General features: G+C 39.2%; 1 long non-coding RNA gene across 1 annotated transcript; it reads left to right on the top strand.

Moving 5' to 3' along the window:
* The first annotated feature begins 770 nt into the window (after nt 1-770).
* Nucleotides 771-16734, top strand: LOC137140214 (uncharacterized). Its single transcript, XR_010916429.1, has 4 exons — nt 771-899; nt 7442-7583; nt 13048-13147; nt 13865-16734. It is a non-coding gene; the product is annotated as an uncharacterized lncRNA (long non-coding RNA).
* The last annotated feature ends 2528 nt before the right edge of the window (nt 16735-19262 follow it).

Here is a 19262-nt window from a genome sequence, read left to right as displayed (position 1 = left end):
AAAACACTCTGCTCGAAGGCAGCACAACGTCGGGCTTACTAACCACAGTGAGAAACACTCTGCAGCTCCCAGTATTTTTAGCTCCACTGGCCGCGGTGGCTCTCACTAATAGTTTAAAACGTATATGCAAATGAACAGATAATCTTTTGTATTCAAGGCCGGACTTTACTGCATGTGTCAATCAGTATGCGTCGAATAAATCCACTCATCTCCGCGAAGCCTCTGACAAATGGCTGTTTTTTGGGAGCTGCCTCAGCTCAGATCAAAGGATCCACGTTTTTTGGCAGCTTATATCCATAAAAAGTATTGTGTTAGCAACTTTTTTTTTAATTCATATTACTAAAACCATATGCAAACAAGTAGACATCAAGCATCCAATGATAACAAGCAGTTTACAAAGTGTGTTTGCCTGTTTCAACATGATGCTAAGTAGATCTGGCTGCTGCCTGTTTATGGCTGTGCCTCAGATCTGTCTTACATAATGTTAGTTTTCCATGTTTTACACACTTTAAATTGTTTGGCGTTGTGTAGGATGGTGTCTTAAATTTCTCCGTGTTTTCAAAGCTACTTCTACTATTCTGAGTGATTTAACTGAGGGAAAAGCTGTTGTTTTTAGCCTAAACGTGTGTTTTTGGCTCAGTGGGAGTCGCACCTCCAAGCTGACAGGTTGGTGAATGAATGTTTCTAAGAAAGCTGCCCTTCCAGGTTTTGCTGGAATGTGACAAACAAGGTTACCGCTAAGACTCGCACAGTCATTCAGAGATGTTTTTGGGGGGGATAGGACTGATCCTTTTAGACAGAGAGATTTGATGAATGAAGAGGTGCTGCATTTCAGCACTGCACTCCCTGAAGGCAGCACGGCAGCGAAGGCTCCGTTGAAACACATCGCTGTGAGGAAGGTGCGTTTCAAAGTCGCATGCAGATTTTGTAGAAAGTATCTGTGATGGCACATAATGTGCATAATGTCACAAACCGGCACAAGACTAGGCAGTGAGAAAAGGAGAGACGGGCTAAGATTGAAGGGAATGAAGTCATTTCCTCAACATAAATAGAAAAAGGAACATGAAAGATTAACTGAAAAAAGACAAGAAACTCCAAAGAAAACACTTAGGGACCTGCAAAAGGGAGAGAGGCAGACAAAACAAGTCACACAGCCTAATATAATACTGGAGTACGCAGGGTCCAGGTGCAGCCAATTGACACTGACCCACGCAGGGGCAGGGTCGCCCCAACATGCTGGTGTGAAAAGGTGCATTTTCTGAGCTCCTCCACAGGCGGCTGAAATACTGCAAGTGTGTTTCTCCTGTAATCAGTACATAGATTTTACAGAAACACAACAGTATTGCACGATATTTAACATAATACCAGGAAGAAATCCCTTGTATTAAATTCATAATCACTCAAAACATCTTGGTTTGTGACAAGGGCACAAAATAAATGTCAAAATGAAAGAGCCACAAAGTAATTTGGCAATAGGATCATGGTGATACACCTGATATTGTCTGTGCTGCTTTGCACTTGTGCCAATCAGCTGAAGTGATAGAAAAAGTGGTTTTACACACAGAACAGATGATGTGAATCCCAATGTCATCTCCATCAGGGATGGAAAATCTGCTGTGTGATGTTAGAGTGTATCATCACTGCAAAACTTTCCATCATTACCATCTGCATTAAAATGTAAATTCCACATTGGACTATAACACTACCACAGAAATTAGTTCACTAATTACACACTTAAATGTTACAGGAAAATATCACAGCTGTCACAGATGCTTTGCCGTAACGAGATGAACCAGCTTCATGTGCTGCCATTGCTTCGCATTTCGGCTCTGCATTTTCTACTCCCATGAAAGAAAAAACAGCGATACCTCAGAACAAATGTACATAATAATCCTACCTCTGAATAATGAAACAAAGGCTCTTTTCATGTTTTAATGATGGCATTTGTTTCACAGGCTTTTGACATTTATTGCAATTTGAATGTTTCTGTGTGAGATTCCTGGGTGTTGGCCTTGTCTGCAGGCTCTATAGCCTGAGGCCGCCCAGAGGTTGTCTCTCTACCTTCATACTCCCTTCGCTTTGTTTGTCTCTCTCTCTGTGATGCCTCATTGGCTGATTCTGTTCTGACTTGCCTGGGCAGGAATGCACCTACCTTCTCTAACACACTTCTGTGTTCAGGCAAATTGACAATGAAGAGTGCCATAATTTTGCAGTATAAATATTTCATTCCTCATTTGGATGCAGATTCACACCCAGAATACAAATGGACTGTCTCTCCCCTGGAAAGTAACGCCGGCCCTGTGTGAATATGATTTGTGTGAGCTCCACTCAAATATGGCACAATGTGATTACGTTTTATTGGGAATCACTGCCACTGTAACAAAACAAAATAATGAATAATGAAGTCTGACTCATAATCAAATCCCAGGATTTCTGCTATTGGAAAGAGCCAGGAATACAAATGACCAACAGTTTGGCTTTTTAAAGTATCGCGCATATTGCTAATATTGTTCTTATTTTCATTCCAGCCTTAATTATAATCACAAAACGAAATGTAAAAGTGCTTAAAAAGGAAACAGTTGGTGATGTTTCATCAGTGAGCCTGATTTATTATGTACAATGTCAATTACATAATAATAATACATATTTTCTGCTTTAATGCACTACAGAAGTACACATTGGACTTTTTACTTCATTGCGTGTATTTAGCAGCTTTAGTTACTGGCTTCTTTGAAGATCTGACACAATCACCTTCCAGCATATAATAATAAGAAATAGACTAAGCTACCAGTCAAAATGACTTCGATGCTAGGTTAAAGTTACCTACACATGTATAAACTACCTCTCTGACGGGAGCCACTCTGCTTGCCATGCAGAGAGGAAACAGAGGAGAGTTGGGGAATGACGTGCAGCCAAATGCAAACCCCGGACGCTGTGCATGCACTTTGCTCTGCAAAGACACCACCAAACACTTTCTATGCCACTGGGTTGAGTTTTTTTTTTTCTGTTTTTACCAGTGTGGTGAGTTTCATTTTAGCGTGCTACAAATGGTGACAAACGAAAACCGAGCAAACAATTTTGTGGTGTTGGAGCTAATACATGTTGAACAGCAGTTACTTTTACTGCGACGGAGAAAAGAGTGAAGGCACCAGAGGAGACGGTCTGTCTGAAATGCACAGCTACCAGATGGCCCATTCGCACTTGTTGTGATCTGCATCATAGCAGTTACATTGCTAGAGAAGTGCACACCAAGCTAAGGGCACCATGTTGGCATAGGGTGGCATGTAGGCTATGTGGCCACAGTGAACCTACAGTGTAGATCTGATGCCAAAGCATTAACTAAGCTTCATTTGGAAGGTCCTGGTTCCAAGCACAAAAGATGGTACCAACCATAAACTGCAACTCTGGGCTGCAAGCACGGATATATTAGGCTATGAGAGCTGGATACTGTGCCACCACTTTGCCCTTTTACAGAGTGCTTTCTAATGGCCAGTCCCAAAAGAAGATACCCAGCCGACCATAATGAGACTGTAAAACAGTTGAACCGACTGAAATGAGGGTCTGCATTTACTCTTTCTATTGCAAACATTTAACCCACAGAGGTTCAGTGTACGCTCCATTATCACAATGCAAAGCTGAAAATATTGCCAAACAAAGTATTGGCCATGCAATGCTAGGTATTAATTTTATATATTGTACAGTCCATTTGCTCATCAGACAGGAAATAGCTTTTTCTGCATGAGTCTGGATGCTGAGCAGCTAGTGCACAGCACTACACAGTGCACATTGGAAACCTTAAAAATAGATTAAATAGAACTATCAGAACAACACGTCAAATGTTGCTTCCCAAAATGAATGTCTTGAGGCAGTGGGGAGCTGGGTAATTCTCCCATTCATGTGTGAGACAGGGGGTCTGTCTGTACCCTGTGTTTATGTACTTCTCTCGCTGACATGGTGTAATGGAACGTGCAGTAATAACACTAGAGGCATCGCAACAGGAATCATTGAAAATGTTCCATTTTGCTGCAACATCAGGCCTTATCTGAATATTACTGGAGCGTGAATGGCCAGTCAGGGCCATCACTGCAGTGCACAATGCCACAGACACCAGATCAGTTGTTTTTGTTCTGTCCAGTCCAATAAGAAAACCCATCACTTCTGCTGCCATGGGACTCGACACATTAAGTTGTAATAAGAGACATTATTTCATTATGTTTGGCTGCATTCACAGACACATTTCCCGGCGTTTGCAGTATTTTTCTCTTCCGCCAAATGTGTTTTCTCTCAGTGAAACCATAAATACAAAAGCTCCCACAACACTCCCAGGCTTTATAATGGTGCACTGCAGCCTCATCAGTGAATGAGTCTGGGCTTGTTTTCAGTTCAGAATACCTGTCTGGTTTTTCACTAAGCCTCTACTTCTATAGAAACTGGGGACATTCCAGCTGGCTAGAGGTGCTGATTAGTCCTGGTTTGTTTGACTGAGTGTGTTTGGGGCTTCTGTGTCTCTGTCGTGGGTGGGGACAGGGGGCAGGTGTGGTTGTGAGGTCAACACTGTGTTGACAAAGAGGAGGTAAACATGAGCAACACTCTTTGATTAGCTACTTAATGAGTTAATCTGCAGACAACAGACATAATTTCATCTTCCACATGATAGTGTACAATGGTGATCAGTGGGTTTGTTCTTTGTGTGTGTGTGTGTGTGTGTGTTGAGTTCTGTATCAAGACCTGCACTATGCTGTCTAATTTTTCATTTATTTATTTTTTGTCCTTTCAGTGCTGTCCCTCGATTCAGGCGCCGTCTAAAAGCATATCTAAATTCATCCGTAGTTTCACTCTTCAATTCAGCCGCGTCAGCCGACCTGAGTGTTAAACTCAAAGGACAAAGTAAAGGTTGGTCAGGGTGCATATCCTGAATCCCTGCTTTCAAATGCGCCGATCATTGATGGATTGATTATTTTCCCCCGTGCTCCTGCAAACTTTGGATTGAGCATTTGGGGGCCTTAACACAGAAAGTAAATACATTGTTCAAGGGGACTGAAAGGGGTCACTGAGAGCCAATTTAGATTCTTCAGCCTCTAAAGTCAAAAGTTAATCCAGAGACAAAACAGGCTGCAGAAAAAGTGAGCAAGGTGTGTGTGTGGGGGGGTGGGGGGGTGGGCACACTGCATCAGTTTGTCATTTGTAAAGGTTATTTGGTCACATTCGACAGGCAGCGAGACAAGATGTTAGTGGTCTCTGTGGATACTGAATCCAGCACCTACAGCATAATAAACAGATATTTGAAAAAAAACAAACAGCTCTAAATATATTTTCGGAGAACAAAAAAGGGCACAATATAAGGAAATGGCTGTTGATAAATGGGTAGATTTAAATAGTGCTGTTCAACAGATTTGGACCCCCTTAAACAGAGCTAAGCTCGTGTTTATGCTGAGCTAAGCTGAGCAGTTGCTATCAGTAGCTTCAAGCTTATTGCCGTCTACTACATATGTACAAATAAACTAATTGTATTTACTATAGATGGACAGGCAATACGGAACCTTTTGCTATTGGGACAACATTGATGAAATATCAGGTCATCATGTTGCCAGATTTTAATTTAGGGAATTCAGTTCAGACTGGCATCAACCCTTCGTTTTGCTGTAGAGAAATAATGACAACTGAAATTAGATGCGGTGGTAACCATTAATTTCTTAATTGAATCAACACGCACGCCGTTTCTGTGAAATGAGTAGGAAGTGCGATCGCGAAGCTATGCAAAACAACAATTTAGCAGCAGGATTTCTGTTCATAACCGGCCTGGCAGAATCGAAGCAGAGTGGGTCCATTGTGCCAGACTGTTCTCAAGCACACGGTGCAATCTCACCTAAAGGTATTTAAAGCTTTCACATAGACTCGGTTGGAAAGTGTTACTGTCGGCTGATTATAGCCATAGATGTGAAAATTCTAAAATTACAATGGATCCTCGAAGTGCTGTGCACAGTGTAACAATATGCTGGATTTTTAAATAATCATTTCCCAAATTCAGCTTTTGTGTGTTCGATAGTGGATGTTTTAATAAAATGAAAACTACTTTTTAGAGCACAGCTTTTTATTATAGACACATAAAAACCAGGCATTCTCTTAAAAAGGTAACTGCCTTTTGTGACACAGTGGCCAGTAGCAATTTTAATGCTCCAATATAAACCTCATGATAACAGCATGTCGCATGTGTAGTTAAACAACAGATGTTCATTCGAAATTAACAGTAATTTGCAAAAGAATAGCTGATTTGAAATGAATGCTCCACGTTTGTTGTGAGTCATCGCGCCCATAGTTATTATAACGCTAAATAGTGGCTATTTCACTCATATCGTCTGCATATCGTCAAGGAAAACACAACAAAGTCAAGGATCTATCTCTACCACCAGGAGAACCTTGCTCTGGTCTGAAAGAGCTGAGCTTAGTTATGATTGACAAGATTCACATTCACTTATCAGGGATGCGGTTTAATGGCCAGTCACTTCCAGTAACACTGATGTCAAATGGTTGACAGCAGCAAACACTGATGCCAACCTGTGGGAAAGGTTTTGGCAAAGGTCAGCAGCAGTTAGAAACCTGCAACAAAGCAACTGCACTTGTCACTCTGAAGCTTATAATCTTTAAGGATTGGTGGAGCCGGATAGCTTTTGAAAGGCTGAAGCTTAAACCAGATCTTATGGAGTTGTTTTCCTCCAAAGTCTCCAAATTTCATTTCTATATACGAAGAGTTACAGGATTATCCAAGTTAAGCCCAGCGGAGCACATTAATGGTGACACCAAGTTCTTAGTGGCACGTCAGTTAAGAGTCTACAAGATCAGACACAGAGGAAAATGGAAACTGTGCACATAGACAGGGATGCTTGATAACTACCTGAGAAAAGGGGAAAGGTATTTTGTCTGTGCTCTTCCTCGACTTAAAGCCAACACTTTTTTAGCAGGTTTTACTTGACATTGCTCACCCAGCAATAAATATTTGAAAACCATAATAGGACCTTAAGTACATTAAGTAGTACATCTTTTTTGAAACCTTAACAAATACTTTCTGCTTTCTTTAAGTGCTACATTTTTCATGGAGTTTATACTTTATAGGTCACATAACAATGTCCTTTAAATATTTGTAATCAATTATTAATTAATTAAATAAATAATGAATTAGTAATGAATTAATTATTCAGCAAGATACACAAATTATGATATAATGACATCATATTGTTGTATAACATATAAACATGATCATTAATTGTAAACATTTATGACCAAATCTTTGGAATGTTTAACATAATCACTGCATTTCATTAAGCGTATTGATCTTGCAGTCCAGTTTCAGTATAACAGTACGTAATATTGTGTGTGTTTGTGGACATGAGTTGTGGTAGACTTGACATACGCTTTGCAAATGAACTTGTTATGTTTGCAACAGATGATATTTTCATTAGGGACATTCATTGGGGTGCAGAGCTGCCATATTTACATCTGAGATGTGAAGAGAGAAGCTGTGTCTGGTATGCGTGGGAAGGTGCTGTCATCAGAGAAGAATCTTGTTCACGTGGAGCTTCCTTTAGGTAAGGCCTGCTTCATTTCCCTCCACACTGCAAAGACTCTGTGGGCCAACACCTGCCCTATGTCACAGAATATCCTTGCTATTCATATTAATGTTCCCAAGTCAAACTACCACGTTACCACTATTATATACATACATTTGTTATAAACAGTAAACTGTGCATAATGTGATCAAGTTAGTAATGTGATTAGTTATAGAGGTCAACTCTAGTAAAAATCCTCTGCAAACCACATAATAACATAAAACAGTGGACGACTAACTGATGAGCATTCAAAGGTCCAGAAAAGAACAACAACAAGAAGAAAAAGAAAGTATGATGAACGTTGAAGGGCTGCATATTGAGATCACATAGACAATGCAGTGATGACATACATGGTAGGTTTTCTCAAACATTTTCCTGTGACGATTTGAAACTAATGCTGAGATGATTTCAAACTGCATTGTATTATTTTATGTGAATTTAAAAATGAAATCAGGATGCAGACTGCTGCTATTGGTGGGCACATGAGCTTATAGTTGATATAGGGAAATGAGGGTATAACTTCATTATCTTCAGATCTTTTTGTGATGCCGTATAAACTGAAGCGCATTTGTTTCATGTCACAGTAGGAAAAGAACTAATGTAAACAATCAAACTTTAAAACCTGATGACTAACATGAAAATGAAGAGATTTTTTTTTTATTTCTCTCAAACCCGACCCAAACCCTCAGGTGCCAACACGTCCCACTGGGTAAGATGTAAGATAAGCAGGCTCTTAGCATTGCCATGTTTGGAATTTGATACTTCATTAGAATCACTTTATCCAACAGGTCTTCAGGTCCCACCCTCATCATGGCTGCGATCCCATTTTGTCCCTTGCTCATGTACACCAACAGAGCTATGAGAGCTGATAATAATGCGTTTGCTACCATGAGTAACAGGTGTGACGTTAGGTTCCCACGGAGAGAGGTGTGATCTGTCGTGAACGTGTGTGCGAATGTTGGCATTCAGAAGCATTTCCTGAGAATGTTTGGTTCCCGTTGGATGAGGAAAAGCAGTGGAAGGGAGGGATGAGTACATGACAGGTTGCAGGTGTGGTGTTTGTGTGTATGTGTCTGTGTGGGTGTGTGTGTACATGCTGGTGATTCACTTTTTTATCTGCGTTAGTTACAAATACGTTCAAACATTGTATGGATTTTTTTAAAGCGGTGATCGTATACATTAAATTGAAGTGAATACATTTGTAAAGGAGCAGGAAGACTTTGAGTGACTTTTCTGACTGCTGTAAGGATTTCTAACCAACTCCAAAGAAACAACATCAATACTGTCCCGAATGACAAACACAGACAAAGGGGGCTTGATATTTAGCCCAGAGACAATTCCTACATCATTCAATTTGTGGAATTCATTGGAACTAAATTGAGAGTTTGTAATCTGGCGTTGGTTATTTTCTAGCCTCTGCTTATCTGAATAGAACATGAGGAGCAGAATGAGTTTCTGACTTTTGAAAATAACAGCTACAGCCGCCGGCTTTACATATTTGGTAGCAAAGGTTGGATTACGCAGCTGGGAGACTAAATTATGTATCGACATCTAATGCTGATTGCTCTGCACAGGCCTAGCTCTCTACATGAGGAGAGGGCAACAAGAATGGCAGATGTATAGCCCAGCGTGGGCCTTTTTATTTGGCTGAAGTACGTACAGCTAGAATAAATACTTGCTACTTTACACGTGGATAACAATGGCATTCTCGGGTTTGGGGTTTGACTGAAGGCACTGCCATCTAATCTGCGATAAATATTCATCCCGTGGCCTTTTATGTCCAATTGTTGTGGAGCTCAGAATTAATGGGAATTTATCTGGTCAGCTCTAAGACGTGCCGTAGATCCATGACATTTGAATGCCTCCTTCGTGCGAAAGCTTCAGGGAGGGCTTTGCATTCATTGTGACTTGCAGCTTGTCAAAAGTCTGCAGTTTGTGTAAAGCTGGTGTTGGTTTTGAGGAATTAGCCGACAACGAAACATTTATTTTGCACCCCCTCAAGCATTTAAAGGACAGATTTTTGTGGATTTTTTTTGGAAAATTCTCCACCCCTCTGTCTTCCCCACCGTCGTTGAGGACGGAAATTTCCACAAGTGTTTCTTACATCTTAGCTGTGGAATGTTGACAGGATGGAGCACGTCTTCGGTTCTCGCACTGTGTGCAGAAAATAATGTCCTCGAATGTCTGTGCAGACTAGCACAGTCATTAAAAAAACACAACTGAAATGAATCACGTCCCACAAAGTTGCGTATCAGGACAAACACTACGCGGAACTAGAAGCTAATAAAATGCTTAGCTATTATTACCAACACCATTTTCATGTACAGTATTGGATACAGGCCCTGGGCAAAACAAGCAGGAAGAAGAGAAGCACTGCAAAACATTTTCACCTCCTAAACATACAATACAACATCATCTGTTGCTGTACCAATTCAAGTCTTAAACATAAATGTGAAAAGAAGATTCAAACTGCGGCTTTACGAAGGCAAAGCTCTACATGTGCTTAAGGCCGACTCACAAACGAATGTTGTGCTCTCATCTCTTCCTCCACCTTCATTCCTCACACACTAACGTATCCTACTGAGGTTTCTGCAGGAATTTGACAGAGTGGAGGATGCCTTTATTTTCTCCCAAACGATGCTGACATAGGGCAACATGAGCCGCAGCTTTGTAAAGCTCCTGGTCCTCTGTGATCCGCTCCGGTTAAATCACTGGACCTGCCTGGCTGCCTGAGAAACCTGATCCAGAGGTGATATTTCCTTTGAAATGGAAAGGTAATACAGTTTGCCTGCCGCAAGTGTGGATAGTAGTTAGGCAGTTCTTGACATTCTCTATTATGTGGGAGTACGGCACCATCAAAATGCATCAGTGCAACACATCTCCATGGAGGTAATGGGATATGAGTCCCTGATAATGGTGCACAATTTGAAACCTCATTTTGGTCGGGTAGTTAAGCTTTAACAGCAGCAATGCTTGACCATTATCAGCCCTGATGCTGATAAAGATCAGGAGAGATCCCTGAGTTAGGCAAACGCGACCCCATTGTCCTTTAATAAGGAAAATACTTAGTGAAGAGACTTCCTGGAGTTACCCAATTTACTCCTCGGGAAAATGAAACAAAAGTGAATTGCAAGAGGACAGAAACAATCTCAGCAGCAGAGATACACTGATGACCTGCAAGGAGGTCATTAAGTATTTGTTTTGCATGGCAAAAGCGTGAGACCGAAAATGCACATGTGCGCCATCTACTGAAGCAAAGAGGGAAGTTCTCAAGAGGGTTCGGGCCAGAATGGTTTTAGGCAAGTGACAGAACTTTGAGAAAACACTGAGAAAGAAACACGAACTGACGTATAAATAACAATTTCAAGATAAGCTTTCAACAGTGGAGCTGGCAAGCAGAGAAAAGGAGGAAATTTGGTTTTATTTTAACACTGAATGAATTTCCCTGAAATAAAAAAAAAACACATCTTTTACTATATCATCAGCATAAATCAGAACTCACATCAGTGTGATAAAACACTGCATGTGTGACACAATACGCCATTACCTTGTCTTTTTTAATCAGTTGATAACTAACTTAAATGAGCTATAACAGCTTATTTGAAACTTGACATTTAGTGGAATTTGTCCTTCTACTCTGTCTGATTTACCTGAGAATATCTCCTGGACCTTTCTTGCCCAGACTTTTTTTTTTTTATTACCATAGAAATTTGTTGTGTGTCTGCAGTGTGTGTGACTGGAGAAATGTGAAATGGGCAGACTTCCCTGCCCTTGTTCAATAGGTTCCAGCACATTCTTTTCCCTTTTTGACATCTAATTTAATTCTGCCTGATACACACTCAACACTGGAGGTGAACATGTTGGGAAGTTATTATTGTCCATGAACAGGAGCGATCACAGCTTTTCAGTAAAAAATGAGTTGGAAAAAGCAACAAAGCATCAACACTAACACAGTCAATTAGACAATTTTAAATATCATTTCCTGTATTTCCCTTGTACACTTTACTTCATAAAAGTTTGTTTTTAAAAGTGGATGATTTGTATACGTTTATGGAAAACGTTCCACTATCTGTCCTTTTCAGTGTGTAGCCTGCTGCCTGTTTGCACTTTTTTTTTTTTTTGGAGTATTGGAAAACAGATATAGATTTTTGGAGAAATGTGCAAAAAGTGCAACATCCATACCTTTACTCAAGCAAACAGATAAACAGATATTTTCTAACCCCAAACAGATTGATCAGGACCGTCCTGGAGGATTTGGAGGCAGATCTGCAAACTCTTTGTTAATCATGTTATTCAGCTCTTCCAAGGGTACATGTCTTTTTGGACAGAAGTTTTTTCTCTCAATAAATCAGGTTTTGGAGGTTTCTTTACAGATGAATCTTAACATTGCAGCACTGGAAATAATCCCTGCAGATTGTACAGTAGACATTTGGCTTTGTTCAACATTATTTTGGTTATGGCAACTGCACACTGACTCTGTAATTCTTACAGTAGGGTCAGGGAACTGGTGGAAACTGTGCATACACTGTGGATGAGACAACTTCAATCTGTCTCTCTCAGTGTGAAGTCAATTCTCACTCTGTAATGTTTCTTTTGCTTTGATATGGATTTTTGGAGGAATGTGCAGAAATTAGATTTTTGCAACTTCTGAAAGATACAAATAGTCGGCACATTCTCTTTTCTCCATACAAGAGTGGGCGAGTCATGCAGAGGCATTTTCTGCAGCCAGGGGAGACACATAAAAAAAGAATGTTGGCAATATTATTTCTGAAACTGAGTTGACGTTATTGCAGTTTTATGTGTCATGGGAAATCATTGTGTCCTGGGCTGCAGCAAATGATTATTGAGAGCTAATAGTGTGGGATGTTTAATATAAGGGAAAGAACAGACAAAATCACTCATAGCACCTCAGGGAATAAATTAAGGGTGAAGAAGAGTGAGGGTATGAGGCATCTCTGCAGAAAGACAATCTTTATTACCACCTGCCTGGCTTTGTGTGGTGTCATTACTGGGGCACAACACATTTCACACTCTACAGCTAGTTGAGAACTCTATTCCCAGACTCTGCTGGAATGAGCATTGTGTGTGTGTCTGTAGTATTTACTGGATCCAATACATCCAGCAAATATTGACCTGTGAAATGTAGAGGAAAGCCATAGTGTCTGCAAACTCCTGAGGCAATCTAAAACATTACTTCAATTTCTTTTGCCATATGTTTGACGTAACAAGTCCACTGTCCTTTCATCATCCATCTCATGTTCTCAAGTGCATGAAGCCAAACAAGGATACATTTGCTGTCCGCAAACTAGATCATATATAATTTACCACTTTAACTAGTTGGACTGGAGTCTTCTCTACAGCCCCGGTCCCTAGGCAGAGGCAGGTTTCTCTCTCATTGACCTTCTGCAGGGCAGACTAGCGCTCATGTGTTGTGTCGTCTCAGGAGGCCCGGCTGTGCCTGGGTGTGCTTATCAGCAAGTGGAGGAGAGAAGCTATTTTCCCCTATCCTTCATTGAAGGGCACCTGGAGAGGGCTCTGCACAGGTAGGACTCAGAAGCAATGACTGTAAATGCAAAATCACCACGAGAGAAAATAGAATAATGGATGACATTTTCTGTAGAATTAGTCTCTCTATGAAAATGTCTTTGCTTGGTTTTAACTCAAAGAAATCTGCATATTGTCAGACAAGATGGACCAAATGCAGTAATTAAACTGAGCCTTTTTCGAAAACAACGCGCTCCCTTATCCACATAATATCCACAATAATTTCAACAACTGTGGAAAACATTAATGTTGTGGTGGTGAACACCCTAATTTTCCTTCCTGGGAGGAAGAACTGCACTGTAAAATACAATAGCAACTCTACTCAGTAATCAACGATGTGCACTTCTTACTAGTTACAGTTAATTGCTAATCATAAAAAACCTAATTAATTATTAGTGAAGCTAACTTGAAACAATCACAACAGTACAATAGCTAATGAGGCAATGGCACTACAACACCAGGGGAAGCAACAATTCACAAAGAGCTGCTTAGCCTGCTCTGGAAAACTTTCAGGAAAGTATTAAGGGGGCACAGCATTTATTGCAATTCATCAACCTAGTGTAGTTGAAAAGCCAAGATCACTGACTGCATTTACATATGCTTAAGAAACCTAATTACTGGAAATCCGTGTATACATAGAGGAGACTTCCTCCACGTTAAACTGATTTTGGAAGCATGACTCACTGATTTATTTTGCTGTGTTTGTGTCCCTGCAGAGAGAAGAGGCGGAGTGCAGGGGGAAGGAGGTAAAGGGAGTCTGAATACAAAAAAAAAAAAAAAATTGTAAGTGACTTATTTCAACATGTTAGTGTTGGTTTCATTTTGTGTCAGACTTTAGGGGAATTCTGATTAAAAACAAAGTGGCATCCGCCCATTGATGATCACTGCCTCATTCAGCCTTTCCTCCTGCTGCCTTCCCTGTCTGCAGCCTCTGCACATGTGCTGTTTAGAAATATGATTACGTGAATACATGGCAAAGAAATCTGCGGTCTCCAGGATCCAAAATCATCCTGATTTCAGAAAGCAGCTTTTTAGATCACATGACAGTTAAAAACCAGCTTTCCCAAGGAAGCTCTTTAGATGACTGTAGTGCTGATGGAGGTAGGATTACAGTTTTTGAAAGTGCACTGCTGCACTTTAAAAGTACTGTATAAGTAATTTATACTTGGTCATTTTAAGGCAATTGGTTTGCATGGTTTTAACAATAAACCCAGATTGCTGATCAAGGTCAGGTAATGTTACATTAGTTGACTTTACTTACTAATAAGTGCACAGTACTTTTACTGGACCCGATAGTTTTTTAGTTGTGTAAACTCATTTCTTTTCTTTTTTCTTTTTTCTTTTTTTTTTTACAGGAACGTTATTTACTTAAAAATGTCAGTGTATTTGGCAGATTATTTGTGGTACCAATAATAAATAATGCAGTAAATGTGATTATTCATATTTAATTTCAAACGTTTTTAAAAAAACATATTCTTTCATGGCACACTGTCAAACATTATACATGAATTTAGTGGCCAAGCTTTAATTTAGGAATGTCCAGTTTTCATTTCCAGAGTTGTATTGACCATTAAACTTACAACAATAAAGAGATGATTTAATGTGTTGCTGAGTCAACTCATTAAATGAATTTTTAAAGTTTTAAAGAAAGTAGCATGCATTGTTCATACTATTCAGCCTTTGTTGAAGAGTTGAATTTATGATGGAAACTTACTGTATGTTTCTTATTAATGTATGTCTCATATATAATGATTTGGATTTTGTGAGCAGCAACACATCTCCAAAAACTTGGAACAGGTGTTTACCATTGTGTAAACACTGGAACACTGGATTAAAGGAACTGCACTAGGTTGGTTTAAATCTTATCTATCTGCTAGATTACAATTTGTACAATGTTAATGATGAATCCTACATGCACACAAAGGTTAGCTATGGAGTTCCACAAGGCTCTGTGTTAGGACCAGTACTTTTTACTTATATATGTCTCCTTTAGGCAACATTATTAGAAAACACTCCATACATTTCCATTGCCATGCTGATGATACCCAGCTATATCTACCCAGATGAAAAAAATCAGTTAATCAAGCTTCAAGCATGTCTACAAGACATAAAGGCCTGGATGTCCCACAATTTTTTACTTCTAAACTCAGACAAAACTGAAGTCATAGTATTTGGGCCCAAAAATCTCAGAAATATGATGTCCAACCATATTGTTACTCTAGTTGCCAAAAGTCTGGCCTCCAGTACTACTGCAAGGTACTTTTTGACCAGGATTTGTCCTTTACCTCACATATAAAACAAATTTCTAGAACAGCCTTCTTCCACCTACGGAACATTGCCAAAATTAGGAGCATCCTGTCTCAAAGTGATGCCGAAAAACTGGTCCATGCATTTGTTACCTCTAGGTTGGACTACTGTAATTCCCTACTTTCAAGATGATCCAGTACATCTTTACAGTCTTGACTTTATTCTGTAAAGTGCCTTGAGATGACTTTGTTGTGAGTTGGTGCAATATAAATAAAGTTAAATTGAATTGAATTGTCTGGATGGGAGCATATGTTGCTCTAAAACCGCTATGTAATTTTCAGCATTGATGGTTCCTATCTAGATGTGTAAGCTGCCCACACCATAGGCACTAATGCACCCCCATACCATCAGAGATGCAGACACTGATAACAAGCTGGATGGTCCCTCTCCCCTTTAGTCTGCAGGACACAGCATTTCCAAAAACATTTTCAAATTTATCTGACCACACTGTCTCTGACCATTTTACATGAAGTTTGGCCCAGAGAACACGGCTGCATTTCTGGACCATGTTCACAAATGGCTTCTTCTTTGCATGATACAGCTTTTAATATAATATTCTGTAGATGGTTGGATCTTCAAAGTTTTCACAATGTTACGTTGAGGAACATTTTTCTAAAATTATTCCACAGTTGTTAGACACCATTTGTCACAGATTGGTGAACCTCTGCCCATCTTTACACTGGAGATGCTCAGCCTCTTTGAAATGCTCTATTTATACCCAGTCATACTGATCTGTTGCCAATTAACATGATTGTTTGTCAAATGCTCCTCCATTTGTTTTTGATATGCAGCCATTACTTTCCCAGCCTTTTGTTGCCCCTGTTCCAACTTTTTTTATATGTGTTTCCGCCATGAAATTCAAAAATGACCTAATATTTTCCATGAAATGGTAAAATGTATCAGTTTCAACATGTTCTATTGTGAATGCAATTTAGGTTGATGAGATTTGCAAATTATTGCGTTCCGTTTTATTTTATTTTATTTTACACATCTTCCCAACGTTTTTTGAATTGGGGTTGTAAAATAATTACACTTTTTTCTTAAAGTAATTGGTAACAATGATGAATTTCCAGCAATTAAGTCACTGCCTCAGATTCTGTCTTTGGACTGATGTAGGACAAAATTACTTCACCAGCAGCAGCTGGAAGTTCATTATGTCGCATAAAAAACTGAATCATAAAACAGAAAGATATGCAAAGCAAATCTCTCTGTAACTAAACAAAATTGCAGCGTCAACATAAATATCTTTAGTTAACTGGATTTGAGAAAACATATCCAGAGAAAAATGTATAATACAGAGAAATGTATAATTTATAAAATAAATTTCTGCTAACTTTTCAATCAAAGTTTAAGTTTCTTTTTCAAGGTGGCAAGGGGCCTTACATTCCCAAGCTTAACAAACTTGAGATGATTTACAGTACAGAATCTTGGAACATTCTGCATTACAATAAATGATACAATAAGTGATACAATTAAGGAATATTTATTGTAATGACCTTTGCATTTAAAGGCTGAGAATTGTGCTTTTTGAAGATATAAAAAAAAAACCACTTTAATATTTACATGCAAACAGCTTTCAGATTATCATACATATTATTTGGCTGGACTTTGGGTGGACATAATTTTAGCAGCTTCATACAATGTAAAGCCATTAGTCTGGACCTTGTGGTAGAGAAGTGCCAGCAGGTGGATAATATGGATAAGGTGAAACACCAGACTCACTCGACTGGGAAAATTGACATGTTGGGGGATAAAAGGAAGTAGAGGGTTGTGATATATCAAAAGAAGTAGCCAACAACTAAGCTATGGAAGGATGTTGATTGGCCACATATGGAATTTGTAAGGGTGAAGAGCTTTAACACTAAAAATCTGAAATTGATGGAATGGTAAAAAAAATAAAAAATAAAAAAAGCACACGCACACACACATATATATATTAAACAAGCTTTAAATTGTTTGTTAGTATAAAGTAAATCAGATTTTATTCACCAAAGTCTCTACATCAACTGAATCTGTTGTATGTCTATTTTTCCTAAACAGCTTAAACTTACTTTCAAAATAAAGTTCATTTTCATATCTGTGAGCATCATCTTGCACTGTCGGCACACGTCACTACACAAACTATTATTATAAACATTCAACAAGTTTCTGCAGTGTTTGATATATAGTATACGTGAATCTACTGTAGTGTTTCACTTCAGTCCTATTACATATTCTCCTCCTCTAAACAAACAAACAAACACTTATAAAATGCTTTATAGTGAAAGTGATGCTTTGCACAACGTAACTTTAGTCAATGACAGTACCGACATTTGACATTTTAGTTAAGTACATTTAAAATTTATGTTGGTTATTTGTTCACAGTAAGGGGACAAATGGCAACAATTACTACACTACTTGTGTAGGTTTATGTGTATTATATTGTATTGTATCATATAACTTGAAATGCTGCAAATATCCAAAACACATTTTTACTATTATACTAAGCAATTTTTAAATCCTTGTACACATGAATACTTTGTTAAACTACAGTACTCTTTCAAACACTGCAAAAATAAAGACAGTAAAGACTGTCGGAGGACTTACATGTATCGACTTGGACACTGAATCAAAAATGCTTACTTTAGCTTTCTCCAGTGACTTTTGGCCCACCGCAGGCCTTGCCCTTTGCATCACCTCACAGTGCTGGGGGTCTCAACAGAGCGGCAGTGGAGCGAGAGGTGATTAAGTTGGACGGTCAGGTGGAATTGATTCTTTTCCCTCGTGGTGCATCCTTGCAGCACTTGGACTGCGAGCGAGTGCCAATTTGTTTTGGGAGCATAGGCTTATTTCGAAGATGTATACACGAAGCTTTCTGCCTTTCTGTTCTTTCTTCGTCTCATGTGGGTTTTGCCTGCTTTGCTGTTGGCCCCTCTGGTGCTGCCATGACTAAAGAACCTTCGGTGCTGACTGGAGGTCAATCAGACAGTGGTCAGACAGTGGGAGAACCAGGCAAAGCCCTTCAAGAGATTGACTTAATTAAGCTCAATTAGTTCATGAAATGACATACCCAAACCCAGAATGATCTCTTCTAATGATTCATTAGTGCATTAATCACCCATTTAACTAATGGGAACAACTCTCTCTGTTTTAATAGCTGCTACCAACAAAACCCATTTGCCCCTAGTGTGTACTGTAAAGCTTTCCCGGTCTCTGTTGGACAAACCGGTAATGAGACCATATCTCAACTTTAGTGCAGCTTTAGTACATTATTTTTAAATAATGAGATTCAATTGTTGATTAATTTGTCACTCAAAACGTCCTCTTCTTTAATTTTTTTTTTTTTGCACATCAAGATGCGCGGCCTGTACAGTGGGAAGCAAAGACAAGCGTCGCGTGCTGTATTTGATGTCATGTATACAATATCAGAGTGAGTGTGAGCTTCAATCTGACAACTTGTTCTGTTGTCTTAATGCCTCATCAAGCAGTGACAGCAAGCTGTAATTGTGGACCAGGCTTCTTGTTTTGATAGAGCTGACTGACACAAAGCTGACAGCACATTCAGTTGCCATCACTTGTGATGAAGCCACCGACGTTGTCTACATGTTGATTAGGGCGAGCGGATTCAAAGACACCTGAAGTGCATTGAAAGAAAAGCACAGAAAAAAAAAAAAAAAAAAGAAATACACATCTTTGACACATGGTTGCTTAAAAGATGTGTTAAAGTCACGCTGGAAAACATCACCACACACACAATGGCTTGTTAAAAACTGCAACTATCCACAGTAAATAACTATAAACTTAAAGTCTGATGTTTGATGTAGAAAA

This window comes from Channa argus, chromosome 13 (genome assembly GCF_033026475.1).
Source record: "Channa argus isolate prfri chromosome 13, Channa argus male v1.0, whole genome shotgun sequence".
In the NCBI taxonomy this organism is placed as follows: domain Eukaryota; kingdom Metazoa; phylum Chordata; class Actinopteri; order Anabantiformes; family Channidae; genus Channa; species Channa argus.
This window is presented reverse-complemented; position numbering and strand designations above follow the sequence as displayed.